Genomic DNA, 21,825 nt, shown 5'->3' with positions numbered 1-21,825 from the left:
TCGTCTTATCTGTGGCTTCTCCTTTCCTACGTGATGGGTTTTGGTTTTCTTTTTAATCAAACCGTCACTCTTCTTTTTTTTAATCCCCCAATTTTTTATTTTAATCCCTTGAAAAATTACCAAGTCGTTAAAGTGTTTGTTCCAGCTGCTTGAAAATACCTTTCCCGGTCATGGTCATGGATTTGGTTCTCTCCTGGTGCCACCTCCAGTGGCAGTTGTGAAATGTGCTCTGGCTGGGGATTCCTCGGACCTCGTCCCTTGGCTGCTGAATCTCACTCCTCTGCCTGGTTATTTAGGTGGCCCAGGGTGGGCCTCACGACCTCCCCGGAAACAGTGGCCAAACCTGCTCTTCTCGTACTGAGGTGGTGCTGCCTTTCTGGAGAAGGTTCTCGAGTTCACTTCTCTTGTGCACCCTCTCGCTAGCCTCTCATTTCTTGAATACTTTGAAGTGCACTGTTTCTCAGACTATGACTGTTTGCTTTTCCGCTCCAAAATACCTTTGTTTCAGAAAGCACAGAATTCTTTGAGGAAGTACCTCCAATGAGTCTGGTGGTTTTAAAGAGGCCAATTATTATAAATTACACTGTAAGCTCCCTGAGAGCCGGGGGCTTTGTATGTGTTCCTTTCTGTATCCCATCCCTCCCATGTGCTAGGCATGAGGTAGCACTCAAGGAATATAAAGAATATGCACTGAGCGAGTTGGTGAAACGAGGACCTCGGATAGCAAGGTATTGGGAATGCTACCAGCATGGAAGCCACGAGCCACGTTTCAGATCCTCAATGGCCACGTGTGGAACCACAGATAGAGAACATTGGCGTCGGCTCAGGAAGTTCCATTGGGCAGAGCTGGTCAGAAAGAAAAGCGTTCACATGGTTTCATGGAACCTAAGAGAACGTTTCAACCCCCCTTTCCATCTCCATTAGCTCTTTTGTTGGTGCAAAAGGTGCAGAGGAATTTGTACTGATCTGAAGAGCTGAGAAGGAATGCAGCACCTTCTCTGAGTTATAGGGAATCAGCTCTCGCTTGAGGAACAGGCTACAGTATCAAGAAAAGGTCTTTGCAAAAGTTTTTAAGGCAGAAGACATTTTGTCAAAAGAAAGATTCTGCACAGTGTTTGTTAACCAGAGGTGTTAGCATTAGTAAAACCAGGTGAGCTTTTGCAGAATGCAAGTACCTGGTTGCTGCCAACCTGCTGGGTCGGAATCTCCCAGCAGGAGACTGATTTGTGCCTAATTCGGTACTTTGGGCTGCATCCTTGCTTAGTAGTGTGATTAGGAGAAATGAAAAAAAAAGTGTATTTTGTTGTTTTATTTCATTTTTAAACAATGAGGCAATATAGGACATTAGATTAATCAGTGTTTTCTATCAGATAATTATTTGCTAGAAAGATACCTCATTGAACTGCACATACCTATGTATTTTTATCTTTTAAAATCTTAATGCGTATTCCTTATCCTATTTAAGTACTGCGTATTATCATATTTGTATAACGTTTCTGTTAAGCTCTCCGATAACAAATTATATATATTTTCATTCAGCAGTACAGTTAAGGAGAAAGTCTTTAAATGACTTTATTTTTTATGAACCATTTCTCGAAAAGCTTAATCTCAACATCTGCCTGGTGGCAGTTTTCCCTAATTGTAGGTAAACACTTAGCTGGAAATCAATGATAAACTCCTGGGAGTTTGTTACAAATCAAAACTCAAGATGAAGATGATGTATTATTTTTTTTTGAACTGTGTGTTTTTCTGTGTGTGTGTGTTTTGGTGTTTTTTTTTTAAGTCAAGTATAATACCATAGGTAGTGATAGCCAGCGTGTAGTCAGTAAGGCTTGTGTGACAAGGCCGTATGCTGAGAACTTCCTGCAATTGTCATGAGCATAGAAAGCTGACGTTTTAGAGGTGATGGACCTGAGGCTTAGACAGGGTGGGTGAAGTGTCCCCAGCGACACAGTGAGTCACAGAGGTGAGGTTGGATCCCCCCAGGTCCACATTCCTCACCTCTGTGGCGTATGCCTTCCCGTCTGTATGCCAGTAAGAGGATTCCTAGAAAGCGGTTTCCAAGTGTGAAGAAAACACTGTACGTACCCCGCCCTCCAAAAACAGAAAAAGTATCCTAGTAGGAGGACACAGACCTGATTTGGCCAGTTGCATGGCTGGCTGGGCTGGTGTGAAAGCTGTGGGGCCAGAATAACACTTGAAAATACAGATGAGATGGCCTCTGGGAAGCCAGTTCCTATTCTGCTGTTCCATGCCAAGCCACTTGCATTGTCTCCGATGCTCTTCCCCCCAGTAAACACCTAATCGCAGTAGCAGTGTCTTTTGTCTGCGCACTGGCTATCTAAGGTGCTCATGTGAGCTGCTGCCCTGGCCGGCTGACAACATACTTGAAGCTTATTATGACTGTCCCACCAGTATCTGCTGGCTGCACATTTGCTTCTGGGTGCATTTAAAAGTGTGGCTAATGCTCTCTCCACTGTGTATCCTTTTTTTTTTTTTTTTTTTACATATGTGAATAAGCAAGGTAAAAACTTCTGAGATTTCTGTGCAGTTTCCTTTAAACATAAATTCAGAGTTTATTAACTTGAAACGTTGCTGGTTAAGAATGTTGGAGAGCCAAGCCAGGGAATCCAGGTGAGTTCAGACCTCTCAGATACAAGAACGTGCAAGGCCATGGCAAATGCAGACAGGGGCTTGGTTGGAATTTTAATGTGTAATTGCATTACTTTCCTTTGCTGTGCATCCCTGAGTAAGTTACTTTAACTGTTATGTCTGATTGCTAAACAGTGCCGCGCATGATTGCCCATGTATCTATAGAAAATTAGATATCAGTTGGGTCTACCATTCACCCATCCATTTATTCATTTATTCAGACGTTTACTGAGTTCCTGCTTTAGGCCAGGTCTTGTCTCCAAGGAACATGCCTTTCCAATAAAGTCAAATTCACTTATTCAGCAACTGTTTATTGGCCCCAGCTTCATGTTTTATTTCCTGGCGATACAGCAGGAGACAAAACAGCCCTAGTACCGGAGGATGGATGGGTGTACATATCAGATGATGATAAGTGCTCTGGGAAGAAAAATAAGCATGGAAGAGAGAGCCCAGGTAGGGGAGGGGTGTCACTCTATTATATACAGAGTCAGAAGAGAAAGTCTCACTCATAAGGTGATGTCATTTAAACAGACACCTAAAGGAGGGAGGGGACTTCCCTGGCAGAGGGAACAGTAAATGCAAAGGTCCTGAGATGGGTTTGTGTGTTGAGGAACAGCACGACCAGTGAGCTGGAACAGAGTGAACGGGGAGGAGAGTTGGAAGACATGAGCATAGATGAAAAGGGGGGATTAGATCACAGGGGAATTTGTGGGGCATGATAAGGACTTTGCTTTTACGCAGGGTGACGTGGTGTAATAGGGTGAATAATGCACGTCTGGAGAAGCCCCATCCTCACCTCCGGAACCTGGGAATACGTTACCTTGTGCGGTAAAAGGACTTTTCAGATAGGATTTAGAATCTCGTGATATGGAGATTATGCTGGACTACCCAGGTAAGCCCAGTGTAATCATAGTAGACCTTAGAAGGCGGAAGCAGGAGGGTCAGAGACAGTAAGTAGTAGATGTAATGACAGAATCAGGAGGTCAGAGCCATGCGTGGAAGGTGCCATGAGCCATGGAAGGGCCTCCAGAAGGTGAAAAAAGGCAAGGGGATTGATTTTCCTCTGAAGCCTCCAGAAGGAAGGCAGCCCCTCTGCGCTCATCCAGCTGGCAGTGATGGTTAGATTCTGGGTCTGTCTCAGGCAGAACTAATGGGAATTGGTGTTGATTTAGATGAGGGGGGTTAAGAGTGCAGATTGACTGTGAGATGTCGGGCCCGGGGAACTGAAAGGCTGGGGAAGATAATGGGAGGGCTGGGTTAGGAGGTGGGGAGAGGGGAGGAGCTAGTCATGGGCAGAAGTAGAGATGCTGTTTGGATGCCTGATGGAGAAGGCAACTGGGACTCAGAACCTGGAGTTCACAGGAGAAGTCTGGGCTGCGTAATAACTTTGGGCATTATTGCCACACATGTAATGCCACCGATGGGATGAGATCCCTCGGATGTGACCATAGAGGTGGAAGATTGAGCTGTGAAGCACAGTGGTTCCTCACCACTAAAGCCAGAAGGCTCGGGGCCTTTATGGGTTGGGCTGGCTCCCAGGCAAGCATCTGTGGCCAGGTCATGAGCTGTGGCTTTCCCCTGGGTGTCCTCACGACGGCTCCAGTGCTGGTGCAGTGGGTGTATCTGTGCTTCATAGGAAAACTGTTTTTCCCGACGTGTGTAGTTAACTATGCCAGTGAAGGAGTAAAATAGCAACAACTGACATCTTCTCCTGAGCCTGCCTGCATCCGAAGTCTCTTTAGGACCAGTATTTTCAGCCCACAGCCAATCTCTTCTAAAAAAGCAGCGCTGTGACTAACTGAAGGTTCACCCACTTTTAATTAGTTGAAAAATTAATTAGTGGAGTGGGGGAAAGGCCTGCCCTGGTAGGGGAGGAAGGAAAGGCAGAGACATCCTAACCAATCCTCAGAAAGCCGAACAGATCCAGAGTAAGTAGCCTAACGGTGATTTCAGAGCTGGGCCACCCTTCCACTCTGCACTTTCTCACTCTCACATAGACATTTGTTGTCATGTGAGCTGAAGATGTGAAATGTATGTTTCTGCCTGGGCTCTTTCCTAAGTTTCCCAGAGTTCAGTTACTTGATCTTGATGGAATCATTTCTGGTTTTATGGCTTTGAGACAGTCATGGGACCTCTTCTCCTGCACTTGTCACCCAGATGTTTGCCTTCGGACGAGGAAATCACATTGATCGGCTAGGCATGCAATGAAGCAAAGGGTTTTAGATGTCTCCCCCCATGTGAGCACCCTGGGGGGGCTGCATGCTATGCTGCACACACCTGGGGCCAGCTGGCTTAGTGTCCCTCTCTGTGTGACGCGAGTCAACGGCAATTTTTACTGCAGAAGTAAGAGAACCATATGTGTCTTTCTAGAAGCATGCTTGTGAAGGATGGAAACAACTGTCAGTCGCATTCCGAGAGTAAGGGATAGCATGAACTGAGAATTTCTCTCCCATTGTATTCCCCAGAGTGAACAGAATTAAGAAAGAGTAGCTATACCAGTCTAAAATCCTTCCTATTACAACTCTTAATCCTTTCCTTTATGGGCGCTGAGAAGCTAAAGAAAAATACTTTCTCTGCTGGGGCCGGCAAGAAGGAAATGCAGTATTCTCTCTTTGGTCATTAAGTTCCTGGTTATAAATGTCTAATCATTCTTGTGTTATTGTCGCTCTGTCAATTGGTTCCCAGTTATTCAGATACTTAAAACGTGTTTTAATGTATACAGTAGACTGTGGAGGTTTGTCTCTTCATCACTAGGCTTGGGTTAAATTCTCACTAACTACTCCAATTCCTTGCTCTGTGACTGTGGGTAAGTTATTTTACCTTTTATGCCTCATGTAGAATGAGGGTAATCATAGCCCCTTCTCAACATGCTGTTGTGAGGAGTAAAAGAATAATCTGTGTAAGGAACTTAGCCTCGCACCAGAATTAAGCACAGATGCCCAGTAAATACTAGGTAAATGTGCGAGCACACACACACGGGGGATTTTTATACTATTCAACTTTAACTATTTAGAGGCTGGTTTTCTGAAACCTGGGCTCTTTTAAAATAGTCTAAGCATAGAGGTTGCCCCAAGTCCCTCCCTTTTGACAGGGAAGAAGCAGTTAGTGGCTGAGCACCTGGTGAAAAAGAAAGACCAAGGTCCAAAAGCCAGTCTCCATCACACACTGTGATTTATCACATGGGTAAAAGAAAGGCTGTGAATTTGCATCCTGTGTGAAAGCTGAGGAGAAGCAGGGGAGGTGTCAGAAGAGACATGCAGGGGAAGGTCGGGGGCGAGAAGAGGGTGAGAGGTTAGATGGGGAGTGGCTCGACGTGGCCAGCACTCAGCGCAGACACAGCTCCCAGAGGGAGGGTTTCACTGCCATCCTTTCAATCCCATCCTCATAATTTAAATAATAAACTTTTAATTTCACAAATGATTTTCCAAGTCTCTGCTTTTATGAGAGTTTTATACTGAGGCTGGGAGCAGCTCACCTGGTTCTTCTACCTAGAAAGCTCTGTGGTTAGCTTTTTGATTGACGATTGGTTGCTTGATTCATTCATTCATTTATTCATTCATTCATTCATTCACTTCTTTATTTTTTGACATCCTTTGTGTGACTATGAACTTGTCCCTAAGTATTGAGTACTTTGTAGTACTTGCACTAATTGGACTCACTTGTTAATCCCATGTTGAGATCTCTGCAAGTGGCAACTTTGTTTTCTGGTTGTTTAATTTTTCACTGACTTATGTTACCTTTTGTGACAGTGCTCATTTCATTGACACTTTTTTTCCTTTTCCTAGAATGATTTCTCATAATAATCTCTGTTCTGCACTAATTGTTTATATTTTTTAATTTTACTGATGTGTGCATACACTGTAATCCTTTTGTCACTTACCTACATATTAGTCGTTTATTTCATGTTTAAAGCACACTATATAAATCCATCTTTCTAAATCTGTCTTATTTTATTATAAACTTAAACCTATTAATGATCCAGAGTGTGAAGTCTGATTGTCTTGGAGTTGGGCAAACTAATTCAGCTATCATGTGAAAGCTTTTAACTCTCTTCTTAAGAAAAGAGATAGTGGCAGTTATTAAGCATCTCCAGAATAATCAGACTTCAGAACGTAATAAAAAGTCAAAAAGCTGTTTTTTAGTCTACTTTTTCCATTTTGGACAATTGCCTGTCCTAACCCAGGGCATCTTTCTGTTGTGATCAGAATTGGTTTTCTCTGCCTCAGTCCTGTTACTCGGGAAAGGCAGAGCTGGATCATGGTCTGTCTGTCTGACTCGCCTGAGAGGCAATACGACTGAATTTGCTCTCTTTTCTCCTTTTCTTCTCCTAAGTTTGTTGACATGTCCATCTTAGACTTGTAATTGAAGTCAAGACATGGGACAGCACAGTTAAACGCAGTGTGTCGTCTGCATAGTGTTGCACAAGTTTAAAATGATACAGTAAACATAGTCTCAAACTCATTTGTTTGAGTGAGTTGAAAACATGTTTCAAACTCACTTGTAGAAAATGTCAACGAATGTCCATTTGAGAAGTTTTTGGAAGTGCCGTGAGTCCAGTGCTCTCCCGCGCATTATTGTTTCCTTTGCTCCTCTTACTGTATTCATTTCACTGGCCCCTCTGTGCACTTGAGTTCGCAAACCTTCATCTGACTTCTGGACCCCGACCTCTAATGCGGGAATTGCCGGCTGCACAGGTGTCCATTGACCAGCCAGCAGGAAGCAGTCAGTGTCCGTTTGCTCCTTGCTGTGACCTGCATCGCTGATGTTGTCAGCACTACTCTTGGTCTCTGGCTCTACCCTTTAGGAGAAGGAGGGACTGGTTCTGGCTGAGACACACCTGCTGGAAGTCCTCACGGGAAGCTGGGTGTGACACAAGCCTCTGGCACAAGGGCTTGTGATCTGTGGGAGAAGTGAGTACAGGTTGTCCGAGAGGAGCTGGGAGCCAGGAGGTGCCAGAGCACCTGTTTGTATGTGGATGTCGTTTTTGCGTTAAATGTTTTATGATTTTGTTTTCTTTCAGTTTTTCTGCCTTGAACCAAAGAAGCCGAAAGAATGTAAGGGGAGAAGGCTAATCTTTATTGAGCACCTAAATTGTCCCGTAAGGCATTTTGTGCATATCTTCTCCTTTAAATCTCACAACAGCCGTGGGAGGGTAGGGGCTTCTCCCGCATTTTATGTGTGGGAACACGAGGAACCTGCTGCGGTCCCACAGCCAGTGAGACGAGGACATGGGAGGTAGAGCTGACGCCACAATCTGTGGTCACATACCAGGTTAGCCAAGGTGGGACCCTTTGCTGCTTTTATTTTATGCCCTTTCAAGACAAAGTAAAATATAAATCAGTCTACAGAAAGATACAACATTTTATGAAGAAAAAAAGGCTTTCTGGATTGGATGTTAATGAAGACACATACCACCAAAGACACCATTGTTAGTCTGTAAAATGGTTGCCAAGTTCCATGATCCGTTAGTTTAAGAGCGCAGTAAGTTCTTTATGGAATGATAAACTCTGCCACTTGTACCAAATTGAATGTGTCAGTTGACCACAGACAGTTTTTGAAGTTCCTTTAAAGCTAGATAGAATTATAAATACATCAGTTTTTACAAAAAATATTGTAACTTACAAATCAGTTTCATAGGCTTTACCTCAGTGCTATAATTTGGGGAAGGAGAGGGTTGTTTTTGGCCACTTTTTAAAGATGGTGAAACCAAAGTGTAGGCAGATTGTGTTTTACCCAAAACTACATGAGTGGCTTGGCTTGCCTTTGACAGAATCACAGTTTTTGTTTAGATTTTTTGATTTCAGAAATAAGTACTCCTCCCAATAGTATATCCATAAATGTATCAATACTCAGCCCATAAAAAGGCATCATGTATCAATAGATGACAGATTGCAGTGATTCCAAACACAGGCCTTGATAGTTTTGTTGGACAAATAAAGAAAATGGGAGGGATAGACAGTCTTTACCTCACTTTAAATTTCGACTTGAATTATATGACATGCTCTTACATTTTATTTCTGTGTTAATATTCCTTTTGCCATACTTCACAAAAAAATTATATATCGTATTCTTTGATTCCCATGCTCTTAGTTGATCTTCAAAAAGTGACTCCCGGCAGGTCCGCTACCTGATCTTTTTTTAACAAGTTCCATTTTCCATATTCCATTTCAGTGAATCGTTAGCCCTGGAAACTGCTTTAAGTGTGGATTTTAAAAATGCTAAGTGAATTATATTTCTACCTGGTGAGTTACTGCCTTAAAGGGGGTGGGACGTTGCAACACATAAAACGTTTCCATTCTGAAGGATAAATTTTAGGAAGCCCAGTGTCAGGTTAAGTGTGATTGAACACGTGCATCAATCTATGTTAACACCAGCTGGGAAAGCATGCCACCGTTTGCAGTGGACCATCCTTTGATTTAATAGGACACTAAATGTATTTTTGCCCTGGGAGAAATGCTGGCGGTACTGAGATTCCAGATTTAATTTATTTTTTTATTCCAGAGGCATATCTGTAAGCACAATTCCTATCACCTGCATACATATATATCTTACATTTATGTAGCATCTCTCTCAAAGCACCCTCTATATATTATATTATGCCTATATAAAAAATAAGCAATATTATACTGAGCCAGACTCGAATGGTACTGTCTGTGTGAACATGGGTTTCTGTTGGGGGGCTGGTGCTGGGGAAGGGGTGACATGGAGGATGGTGTGTGTCCTGCATGTTGTCTACACCAGGATGTAGTGAGAGACTCATGAGTGACGGCTTATCACACCTCGTCATGGATCAGCCTTTCTCATTCGTGTTTATTTAGACCTTGCCGGAATCATTCACGTTTTCAGCTGTCTGTTCATTCCCCAGGTTGATTACCTACTGCACGAAAGCATCCAGTGGTGCTGCTTGTACTTCTGCAAAGTTGTAGGCAGTAGCCACATTCCAGTATTCGTGAGCAGGCCCATGTTCATCCTCTTAAAATCACATTTAGTGATTTTAAGGGGCCTCCGCACTCTCTCTGTTGCCTTCTATGTTTACTGTCTTCAGAAGAATGGCTCTTCTCCTCGGACAACCGCTTTCTTACTTACCGTGTCCGATTCTGACCTCTCACCCCGTATATAGTGTGTTCCTATAGTCTGTTGGGTTTGGGGAACAGGGGTAAATGGAATAGACCTAATCCCTGCCCTCCTAAAGAGAATCTTCCAAAGAAACAACTGAACAAAGTTGAAAAATGACAAACTAGAAATCACAACTCCTATCCAAATCTGGTAGAATCTCAGCTCCAGTGTTACCCTTGAGAAGGTTCGCCTCCCTCTGCTCTCACCTGGGTGGCTGGAAGAGGCTCGTACCTGGTTTCCCTGCTTCCTCCCTGGCTCCTTCCAGGCCATTCTTCACACAGCAGTCGAGGTGATTTTATAAAATCTCCAATTGGGTGATGTCACTTCTGTGAGTAGAATTCCTTAATGTACTCTGTTGAGGTACAAGACCCCAGGCCTCCATGTTTGTTATGCTACTGTTATTCCACTCTCTCACTCACGGGCCACTTCCAGGGGCCTCCTCTCAGTTCGTTATGCTCTCTGCTTGGAATTTTCATCTCCTGAATATTGGCAGAGCTGGTCAGGTGCCAACTCACGTGATTTTTTCACGGTGAGCTCTTTCCTGACCATTCTCTATCCCATCAGCTCCTTCCTACTACTGTCTACTATGGACTTCTTTTTTCACGCATAGCTCTTTTATTCAACAGGTATTTATTTAGCACTAACTCCATGTTATGCACTGTTCTGTTCCTTTGGAGACATCAGTGTGTGGTGGGAAAAATCCCTGCCCTCATGGAGGTTTGAAGCTATGCTCAGCTCAGATGAAATTGTGTGTATCATATGAAATCAATGTTTTCCATATAAATAATTACTCCAGCACCATTTGTAGAAAAGAATTTCCTTTTCCTGTTGAATTGCTTTGGTGCTCCCATCAAAATCCGATTTAGTGTGGGTGTATTTCTAGGCTGTGTTTCCTTGGTACCCCTTAGTAGCAGAACCACACTGTCTTCATGACTGGAGAGTAAGCGACTTTTTCAAAATGATTTTGGCTATTCTGTATCTTTTGCATATGCATATACATGTTAGAATCACCCTGCTGGAAGTTTGATGGGAATTGAACTGAACTGACAGCCTCGAGGACTCTTGCCTTGGACATTGCAGTTATTCAGCCAAGGACTCGTGAGAACCTTTCGGCAGTTTTCTAGATCTCATTTCCTTTTTTTTCTCCTTTCTTTCTACTTTTTTTTACCCCCACCAATCCCTAGCCATTCAGTAGCCTCACTCTAGTCTCCCTCCTTTCAGCTCAGCAACACGCCCGCGTCGTGTCGTCCCCACTTCCTGCATGACTGTCTGGAAATGCTTTCAGGAGAAACTCGGGGTGATTGTGGGCTTCTGCTCCTTTATTTTCCTTCTCCCAGGCATCATGATCCAGTGCTGCCTGTTGCCCAGCGTCTAGAAGCGGTTGTATAGTATGATTTGTCCAGTTACTCCATATGGCTAGAAGCAGACATCTGGATTAGTTTTTGATAACTTTCAGTGTAAGCAGGTGTAATATGATTATTTTTCTACCTCTTTCTTGCCCGTTGACACAGGCTTAAGAAGTTATTTTTACTCGGTTTTATTCCCTCCACCTTATACTCACTGGTTGGGTACCATGGCAGACATGGAAGTATTCTCACGCATGCCATCCTGCTGCCTACTCATGTTCGTTATGAGCATTTCTCCTTTCATTCTTGGTATTGCCATGTTTTTTAACCCCCGGAATAATCTCTTGGTCTTTATTCCTTTTTGAAATTATCTCTTGATCCACTGTTACAGCTAAGACCATCTGTATAGGTTTGCTAAGGCCGCTGTAACAAAGTACCTCAGACTGGGTGACTTAAACAATAGAAATTTAAACAACAGTTTAAATTAAAAAAACAAGTTGTAGAGACTAGAAGTTCCAGATCATGGTATCAGTAGAATCAGTTCCTTCTAAGGGCTGTGAAGGAAAGCTGTGTTCCAGACCTCTCTCCTTGGCTTGCAAATGGCTGTCTTCTCTCTGTGTCTTCACATTATCTTTCCTTTGTGCATGTCTGTGTCCAAATTTCCTCTTCTTATAAGGACACTGGTCATATTGGAATAGCGCCCACCCTAATGAACTCATTTTGACTAAATCATCTCTGTAAAGAAACTATCTTCAAGTTGTCACATTGAGGTACTGGGGGTGAGGAGTTCAACATGAATATTTTGGGAAAGGACGCAGTGCAGCCCGTAACCCCAACCATTTCTCTCATCTCTTACTTCTTATTTATAAGCCTAGGTGTAAAACTGGATGTCCCTTGATATTATTTCATTGTGTGCTTAGTTATGCCTTTGTTCTCTTTTATTTTGCAACAATAGATCAAGTTCCCTCAAGTTATCATTTTTAATCTATTCAAGAATCATTGACCCTTTGATAAACCGGTGGAACTACTCTCTAGAGCTACTCTCCCCAAAATGAATATTTTCACGTATGAAGTTTTGCCAGTAATTTGGGGAATTTTAAGATGCCCCTAAGTCCATCCGTGGACCCTTCAATGTAGAATTCCCACCGCAAATACTCTTTAGTTTTGACCCTTTATTCTAGGTTCTATTAGCTGACTATCGTGGACATCATTTATGTATACCTCCCAGATTTTCCTCTGAACCACATACAGATAAAGAGCAATGAGTGAGCCCAGGATACATGAAGGGATTGTGCATTAAGTTATAGCTACCTAAAGAGAAAAGAAATCCATCACCCATTTGATCGGTTCTCTTTTAAATCTAGTTCATAGGATATAGTGGTAGATGGTCATATATAAACTTTAAAGAGGTATTGGCTTTTTCCCCTTGCATTTAAAAGGTTATGTGCTACAATGTGAGACAAATAAATCATGATTCAGTACAGCAGCAGCATTGCAGTCAGCTGTATAAATTGCCCGTGAAACACTAAATCTGTCACTTGGGTGTGCTCTGACCATTTACCAATTGGAATAGTGTTGGAAAGGAGGGCTGACTGGAAACAAAAGAAGCAAATATAGTGGCAGATGCAATTAGCAAGATCAATGGTTGGTGTTAAAGGTTCATTGTTTGGTCATTTTAGTTGACCCAAGCGAAAGCAATTGCTATCCAAAAGACTTCGCTAGCTGTAATTTGCTTTAAAAGAATGCAGAAAGATGAGTTGCCCAACTTTACAACATCCTGGAGAATGTTTTTTCTCAGTTTACTGTATTCCTAGGACGGTGACCAAAAGATCAAGCTCGTTCTTTTCATTCATGCTTTTAATTGGCATTGTAGAACTTTACTCACTAAGTATACTTTTTTTTAAATTTTATTTTTTATAACTTTAGCTGTTCACCTGATTCTTTAATAAAGATCTTCTGGTCTGTGTTTGCATCCTTCATAGCAGTTCTTTGAACCTCAATTTCTCACAACTTTCTCGTTCTTCAGATTGGCAGATTTTTGCACTGCCAAGACATAACCTCAGGATGCCCACCTGCGCTGTAGCAGACACCACTTTGAATAACGTCGAACTTTTCTGTGTTAATAAGACTTTTATAACTTTGCATTTCATTGTCTTAAATTGATCTGTTTTTATAAATGAATAAATGTGAAAATGTTTCAGTAATGATAATGATAACTAATAACTAACGTTTATGAGTGTTTATCTCTTCTAAGTAAGATATTTGTTCCTAAATAAGGTACACCTATGACATGCAGTTACTGTTTTACCCGTCTTACAATGAAGAAAGTGAAGCTCAGAGAAGGTAACTTGCCAGAGTCACACAGGTAGACTCTTCATCTGAGAGATTCCATGCTTTTATCCATTGTATAGGAATGGTTAGGAATCTATTAATGTTTATCAAAGATCTTTCTAGGCCTCGTGACAGACATCAAGTTCTCTCGTCATGGCAGTATTAACCGAAGGAAACCTAAAGAAGAGTTAAGGGACTACCATGTTGAGGCACCTAATGCAATTGCAGGAAGATGGCAGGCTGGCCAGAGATCATTATGGCTTTAGATAGTCTACAGCGCCTTCAGCTCAGGCTGCTGTAACAAAAATACCACAGACTGGGTGGCTTGTATTTCTCACTCTTCTGGAAGCTAGAAGTCCAAGATTTTGTTCCTGGCAGATTTGGTTCCTGGTGAGGAGCCCCCCACTAGTTTGTAGGCAGACGCCTTCTTGCTGTGTCCTCACGTGGCAGGGAGAGGTCATATCTCTCTCCATTCTATTCTTAAAAGGGCACTAATCCCATTCCTGAGGGCTCCACACTCATGACTTAAATCATTCCCCAAAGGTCCCGCCTCCTAATACTGTGACATCTGTAATTAGGGCTTCAGTTGTAATAGGACAGTCAACTCATAATAAGCAGAGGTGAGACTTTGGCTGGCCTTTAGCAGAATCAGTAACAAACAAAAGAAAAAGGAAAGCAATGGTATATATTAAATTTCATGACTTTGGTACAATTTAACCTGTTGCTGTGCCATCATCCCCATCTCCTCGTGTACCTTTCTTCAGCACTCAGCAAAACTTGTGCCTTTCTTTCAGTTAGGTATTCTGTGACTATTTGCACTGCTTCGAGTGTCCATGGTGAAACCTGCTAATGTTGCTCTTCCTTATTCAGCCCAGCTGGTTCTCAGAATTTATGAGAACGTGGACCACTTAAGGAAGCTGTGAAAGCTATGGATTCTCTCTTGAAAAAAAAAATGTGTATACATGACCATTGGACCTGGGGTTAAAAATCTCTGCCTGGCTCCACACTATCAGCTTATCTTAACTGCTGTTAAAGGTGTTGGGAGATAAATGGCAGAGCCACTTTGCAAACCTCAGTAGGAGGAAAAGAAAAAAGCAAGAACAGATGTTTAGGAGAGAAGATTGATGGCCACGCATATGAAAAACTGGTCAACCTTAGTAGTTGTCAAACAAATGCGAAGTAAAACAAGTTGCCATTTTTAGTGTATCAATTACCAACGATTTTAGAAAATTATACAAAGTGATGTGAGGGTTTGGTGAAATGGACATTTTCATACAATGCTGTTGGATTGTAAATTCGTATGGTTGTCCTAGACTGTGCTTGAAATATATATATACACATACATATACATATGTGTGTGTATGTGTGTGTGTGTGTGTGTGTGTGTGTGTGTGTATATATACTTTGTTTCCCTGAAAATAAGACCTAGCCGGATCATCAGCTCTAATGTGTCTTTTGGAGCAAAAATTAATATAAGACCCGGTCTTATTTTAATATTATATAAGACTGGGTCTTATATAACATAATATAATGTAAGAACAGGTCTTATATTAATTTTTGCTCCAAAAGACACATTAGAGCTGATGGCTTGGCTAGGTCTTATTTTCAGGGAAACTGTGTGTGTGTGTGTGTGTGTGTGTGTGTGTGTGTGTCTACCAGGCACTGTAATAGCTTCCCACTTTTTGTGACAGTATGTCCCTTTCTGGGAATCTGTCCTCAAAAGTAATTAAGAACTCTGGCAAAAGTTTGTACAAGTATGTTTTTTTGCAGTAGTATTTATAATAGTGAAATTTTAAAGCCACCTTAAAGACCAATGATATAAGAATGGTTAAATAAACTATGGTAGGTTATAGAATATAAAATGACACGGAAATGCTTAGAACAGCACATTATAAGGTTGACTTTACAGTGTGTTTTTAATTATTGAGCATATTTATAAAGCTACATAAAATGAATCAATCAAAATGTTATTAATGTCTTTATATATTAAGATTCCAGGTGGGGGTTTTTTTCTGCTTCTCCCGCCCCCCATTTCTATTACGTATTTGTGTTAGCTTGATGAACTATTTATCACGTTAGCTTTTACTGTACCACAAACTGCCCCAACACCTAGTGGATAAAAACAGAGCCATTTTATTTGTTCACATTTCTCTTGGTCAGAATTGTCTCAGCTGATGTTTATTGACTGTCATTGCTCTGGAATCAGCTGGGGGATGGCTGATGGCCGGATGACCAGGATGGTGCCACTCACAGGTCTGGAGGCTGGCCGCCAAGCCTCAGCAGCACCCCTCTATGTGACTGCCACCTTCTGGAGGGCTCGTGTGGGGTCATGCACGTGGTACGAGCCCGGGTGCATCTAGCACTTTCTCAGTCTCTGGTTCCCATTGCTAAGGTCCCATTGGCCAAAGCACGTCTCATAACAGCCTACAGTCGGTGTGCAAGGGATGAAGGGCATGGTGGCAGGGAGAAGGGAGCGTGGCAGACATTTTTGCAAGTCATCTTTGATATAAACAGTGAAATAAAAGCCATAGAAAATGAAAAAGAAACCACTAACTACCCTGAAGTCCTGATTTCACAGCCTCTGAGAGTCTTTATGATTTGGAGGCGTTGTCTCCTTATCTTTTCTTTCCTGTGGTGAAGATGAGTAAGGAAGAGAGTCACGAGCAAATAACTGACACACAGTTGGGTTTCTCTGGCTTTCTTGCCTTCATCTCTCTATTACTCCCTTCCCTCTCCTGGGTAGCCAGGCTTATCCATTCATTTTTCTTTCTCTTTTACTGAAACTTTCTACCATCCACAGAAGAACATCAGTGGAATGAAAAGGACATGGAGGGTAATAGAAGTTGAACAGAAGAATGCCCGCTTTATGGGTCCGATATGGAAGTATATTTTTTTATTTTTCTAATACTGCTAATAATGTTTTATAGCCTTCTGTAAGAATCCAAACATTTAATTTGCAAATTTTCTGTGCCGAGATTAAAAATATGTTGCTCTCACTGTGTAACAGGAGGCAACAGTTTTCATAGACCTTTATGAATATTCCATTTGAGAACTTGAAAAGTTTCCCAAGTAGAAGAAAGGGACATTGTGAATAGTTTAAAGAGTGAACGTGGTTACGCACCCAGAATGTTTTTGCATGGTGTAGCAGTCTACCATCGCTGCTCTCACAGGTTCCTACAACTCAGTGGCGAAAAACAACACGAATTTGTTCTCTTACTGTGCGGGAGGTCAGAAGTCACTGAGTTAAAATCAAGGTGTTGGCAGAGCTGGTTCCTTCATGAGGCTCTGGAGAGAACCCGTTTCTCTGCCTTTTTCAGCTCTGGTGACTGCCTGCAAACCTTAGCCTGGGGTCGTCCACCTTCCAAACGCACCGCATCCGTCTCTGCTTCCATCATCACACCGATTCCTCCCCCATCCCTCCGGAGGGACCCCTGCGATGACATCAAGGCAACCCAGATAATCTCCCATGCCAGGACCCTTAACTCAGTCTCATCTACAGAGTTCCCTTTGCCATATAAGTTGACATTCACAGGTTCCGGAGATTGGGACATGAATATATTTGGGAGGCGGTGGCATCATTCAGCCTATCACGCATAGTAACACACACAGGAGCTGTGTGATGCAGTCACATTCGTGAAAATCCTTTCTTTCCTCCACTTCCTGGCTGGCCCACTGCTCATCCTCCAGAACCGTGTGAGCTGGCTGCTTTCGCTGTGCCTCTTGACTTTGGATTCTAATTCCACTGGGATTTGGGTCTCGGTTTGATGGAAGGTGTAGGTGTATGTATGACTGATTTTCATTATTCATGTTGGGTAGAAGTAAAGTTGCTATTGCTCGCCTCCTTCATTCTATATATTGATTATGATTAATAGTTTTTGACACAAAACTATTTTAAAACAGGAGTCTTTTATGACATATGTTGACAGCAGCAATGTCATGCGTTTAGCTAGTGAGATACGGGGACTCCTAGCTTAATATTCCATACCTGAGTAATCAACCAAAGATGGCGTGGCCAGAAATATCACTGAAATGTCAACCACAAAGTCTGTAAAATAAACTCATTCAGAGGACTAGAATCTTCCTTCCTCGCAGTTTTGAAATACCAAATGTTTTCAAGACCAGGAGCCCTAAGCTATTTCTTTCTTTTTCAGAGATGCCAGATGGATGTTGAGTTAAGTACAGGTTTAAGTTTTTCTTCAGATAGTCTTTTACATACGAGGTGTGTTTTGCATCATTACCGGCGGTGTATCGAGTGTGCATTTCCTCCTGCGGTCCCCCACTGCTCCCCACTGCCTGGCATCAGCGTGGTTGCCTTGGTACCTGTTCCTGAAGGATGTTTGCAGTGAAGTTTCGTAGTTTAAATAGCACGACTTGTCATCTAAAAGTAGAAGGCATTAGCACGACATCATGTGGCTGGTGGTGTCTTAAATAGTGTTTTAAATTTTTTCTCATTTTATCACTTTACTGTTAATGTTTACTCATCTCGCTGCTGGAAATTTCGGGGCCCTGTTCATGGCATGGGTCTGGAGTGAAAAATGGAAAGCGCTCTCCTTTCGAGTCTCCTGAAACTTGTGCCCCAGACAGTAGCCTGCGTTAGACGTTGTGTGTATTTTGAGAGAAGCAGACTTTGCAATTCTAGCTCCATCGTTACCCTGCGTGATCACTAATACTTAGATGTCTGTAGCTGTAATCCACAATTGAACAGCCTTTTGCTGTTTAAAAACGAATTCTAAAATTCTTGCCAGCTTCTGTTTGAACTTTAGTTGGCCTCCATTGTGATTGTGAATTTGCCAGAGACAGATATTTATCTCAGAAAAGGTAACATTTGTTTTTGTTGAGTATAAAAATGAGTTGGCTGCTCGGGGAGGATTTTTCTTCATTCCAGTTATCTACTCCACATAATTACTACAAAAGACGCAGCCAGGCAAAACATCTTCACTCTTTCTACCCAGGTGAGTTGACTTTGAGTCAACGGCTGCTGTCGCCGCAGGTGAGAGGGTAGCAACCTGTTCTTCCGCTGGTGGGCATCTTGGCAGAAAGCACCAAATGGCAGCCTGTGTTGGGAGATGTGCGTTAATTAGTTGCTTGGAACTCTTCCCTCATTAACTCCAGCTAAATTGTTAGAGAAAATATTCTAGAGTTCAGAGTGTCGGGTTCAACAACAGGAAAACAAGTTCAGTCATCACAGTCTGTCATCTTGTTTGTAAAATAGTCAAATCGCATATAGTTCGTTCCCTTGGCGGGGATTCTATTTTGTCGTGAGGTACTGGTCTTCCTTGAACTTCAGGGCTCACTTCATCCAGTGGGGGCAGAGCATAGAGAATGAAGTCTCTGTTTAAGGCACGTTAAATTTTGTGGGACTTTTTTTTTTTTTTGGTGGGGGGGTCTGATAGGGTGGGTGGTGGGTAAAAGGAGAAGGGACACCATATTTTGGTATCAACTAATTTAATTTGGAAAAATAGATTGCTATTCTACAATAATTTATGTTCACTTTTTTAAAAAACTAAAACAATCAGAAAGCTCAAAAAATTCAGTCTCACCAACTTCAATTAACAATATGTTTTGGTGGCCATTATTCATGATATCTCTCTGACATGGGCAGAATGGTAAGTCAAGGAGACAGAAAGGCAACTATATTGATTAAAAAAACACATAATATTTTTTAAAATACCAAATTTAAGAAAGGAAAATCAAATGAAGAAATTGCTGAAGTTGTACTGCTTGAGACCAAGAATAGTAAGGTACTAATTCTTTAATATTTACTATACATTAAATATTTTTTATATGTAATATATAAATTAATATATGAATATTTAATATTTAGTAAACTACATTATTCAAAATAGGTTGATGGCTTTTTAATTTGTTGCTTACGTGGCTAGATTTAATTGTCAGGTAGTTGTTTTTCAAAGAGGTTATTTTATGTCCTGAGATCTTGCATACTTGAGAATATCTGCCCTTTCTTCTTTGATAGATAATCTGTCTGGGTTTAAATATCTTCCATAAGCTTTTCTTTTCCTGGAACTTTGTAGACATTATCTTTGACATTGAATGTTGCTATGGAGACATCAGAGTCCATCCTTACTTTTCCACTGACTGGGTGACTTGCTTTCTCTACTACTAGGTTAGTGCAAAAGTAATTGTGGTTTTTGCAATTTTAACCTTTTAAACCACGATTACTTTTGCACCAACCTAATAGATGCCTATAGGATTACTTACTTATTTTCTCTCTCCCTCTCTTTTCCCCTCTCCCTGTCTCTTCCCACTATATTTATTAAAGAATAACACACACACATGAAGTTCATACAACATAAGCTTATAGCTCAGTGAATTATTAAGCTGCAAAAAAACTCAAGCAACAACTACACAGGTCAAGAAACAGAATAGCACCAGCCTCGGAAGTCCCTTTCAGTGCCCCTTCCGGTCAGTCATTAGGCCTAATGATTGCGTTTCTGCCCCAACGCAACCATCCACTTCTAATACTATTGTTTAGTTTAGCTGTTTTTGAATTTTATGTAAATGGAACTATTCCTTTTGTGTGCTGGCTACTTTCACTTGACGTTATGTTTTAAGATTTATCTATAGTGCATATAGCTGTACTTCATTTTCATTGCTTCCAGAATATGAATTATCTATGCAGCGACCCCGTTTCTCATCTGACCTATATATTTGCATGAGCACCATCCCTCTCGCTTTTCAGACCTTCCCTCTTTGGGGCCAGCAGTGGAATCTAGGCTCTCAGGATGCTGATGTGGTACTGCTGCATCCTCTCCCTCGTTCCCGACCCCTCTCAGACAGTACAGAAGCTGCTTGTAGCTCACCTGCGCTCGTCTTCTCTTGTTGGCTGTGGAATACGGTTTCAGAGATACTCACTGCTCCTTTTCTTCTATCAAGCCCTCACCCTTAGACATTAGTGCTTCAACAAAGGCTCATTTGGTCGGATTTTTCTTTTCTTTTTATTGAGGTATAATTGACATGTAACATATTAGTCTCAGGTGTACAATATAATGAACTGATATTTGCATGTATTGTGAAATGATCACCCCAATAAGTCTAGTTAACATCCATCACCATACATAGTTAGAAAAATTGTTTTTCTTGTGATGATAACTTTTAAGATTTACTCTCCTAGCACCTTTCATGTATATAGTACAGTATTATTAACTGTAATCACCGTGCTGTACATTACATCCCCAGGACTTATTTATTTTATAATTGGAAGTTTGTACCTTTGGACCCCTGTCACTCATTTTACCCAACCCCAACTCCTGCCTCTGACACCCACTAATCTGTTCTATGAGCTTGTTTTTTGTTTGTTTGCTTTTTTTTTTTTTTTTTTAAGTTCATATATAACTGAAATCATACGGTATTTGTCTTTATTTGACTTATTTCATTTGGCATAATGCCCTCAAGGTCCATTCGTGTTGTCACAGATGGCAAGATTTCCTTTTTAGTGGATGAGTATTATTTCATTGTACATATTGACCACATTTTCTTACCCATTCATCCATCAGTGGACACACGTTGTTTCCATGTCTTGGCTATTGTGAATAGTGCTCCTGTTAACATGGGGGTACATATATCTTTTCAATTTTGTGTTTTCGTTCTCTTTGGGTAAATACTAGATGAGTGGAATTCCTAGGTCATAAAGTAACTCTATTTTTAATTTTTGAAGGATCTCCATACTGTTTTCCATCATGGCTACACCAGTGTACATTCCCACCAAGGTCCATGCATGTGGGTTCCCTTTTGCCCACACCTTCATCAACACTGGTCTTTTTGATAATAGCCATCCTAACAGGTGTGAGGTGACATCTCATTGTGGTTTTGATTTACATTTCCTTCACGAAGATGAGTCTTTTAGGACAGTTTTAAAAATCTATCTCATGTTTGAATTTTGAGGAGCTATATGTCCACTCCCAGTGTTCTTTAGTTCGGTCTAAATTTCTCTGAATTCAGGTACTATGCATCATAATTTGTAATACGAGGTGGTGACTGTTTACTTGGTTCATTCAAGAAATTATTCTCTCCCTTCACCCAATGGATTTTTAAGGAAGGGGAAATATAGATAAATGCTTTTATTCCATCCTGTTTAACTGTATGCCTCGTAAGTTACCTCAGGAATAAGTACTTTTAAAATCTAAGGTGGATAGTGCAGGTTACCTAATATGAGAGTAGAGTGGGTCGACATGCAAGTTCCTTTGGGGGCCGCCTCGGTCTGCATGCTTCCTCCTTCCCACCCAGCATGGGGCCAGCGCCCGCCTGTGTCATCTCCCTCTGTCCTGTGTTGGATCTGCCACCTGCCACCTGATCTGAAGCTTCCCATTCTTCTGTGAGGCTGGTGATCTCAGAAGAGAGCTTTCACCAGAGGGGGTAAATT

The 21,825-nt window shown here is 41.7% G+C and overlaps 1 protein-coding gene across 2 annotated transcripts in view; it reads left to right on the top strand.

Annotated features, from left to right (window-relative positions):
* The window catches only part of RSU1 (Ras suppressor protein 1), a 171,507-nt gene that overhangs the window by 46,137 nt on the left and 103,545 nt on the right, over positions 1–21,825 (top strand). The window lies entirely within an intron of this gene.

This window comes from Rhinolophus sinicus, chromosome 1 (genome assembly GCF_057876585.1).
Source record: "Rhinolophus sinicus isolate RSI-liver-muscle chromosome 1, RSI-T2T, whole genome shotgun sequence".
Classification (NCBI taxonomy): domain Eukaryota; kingdom Metazoa; phylum Chordata; class Mammalia; order Chiroptera; family Rhinolophidae; genus Rhinolophus; species Rhinolophus sinicus.
Note: the sequence above shows the minus strand (reverse complement) of the source record. Positions and strands in the feature narration are given on the sequence as shown.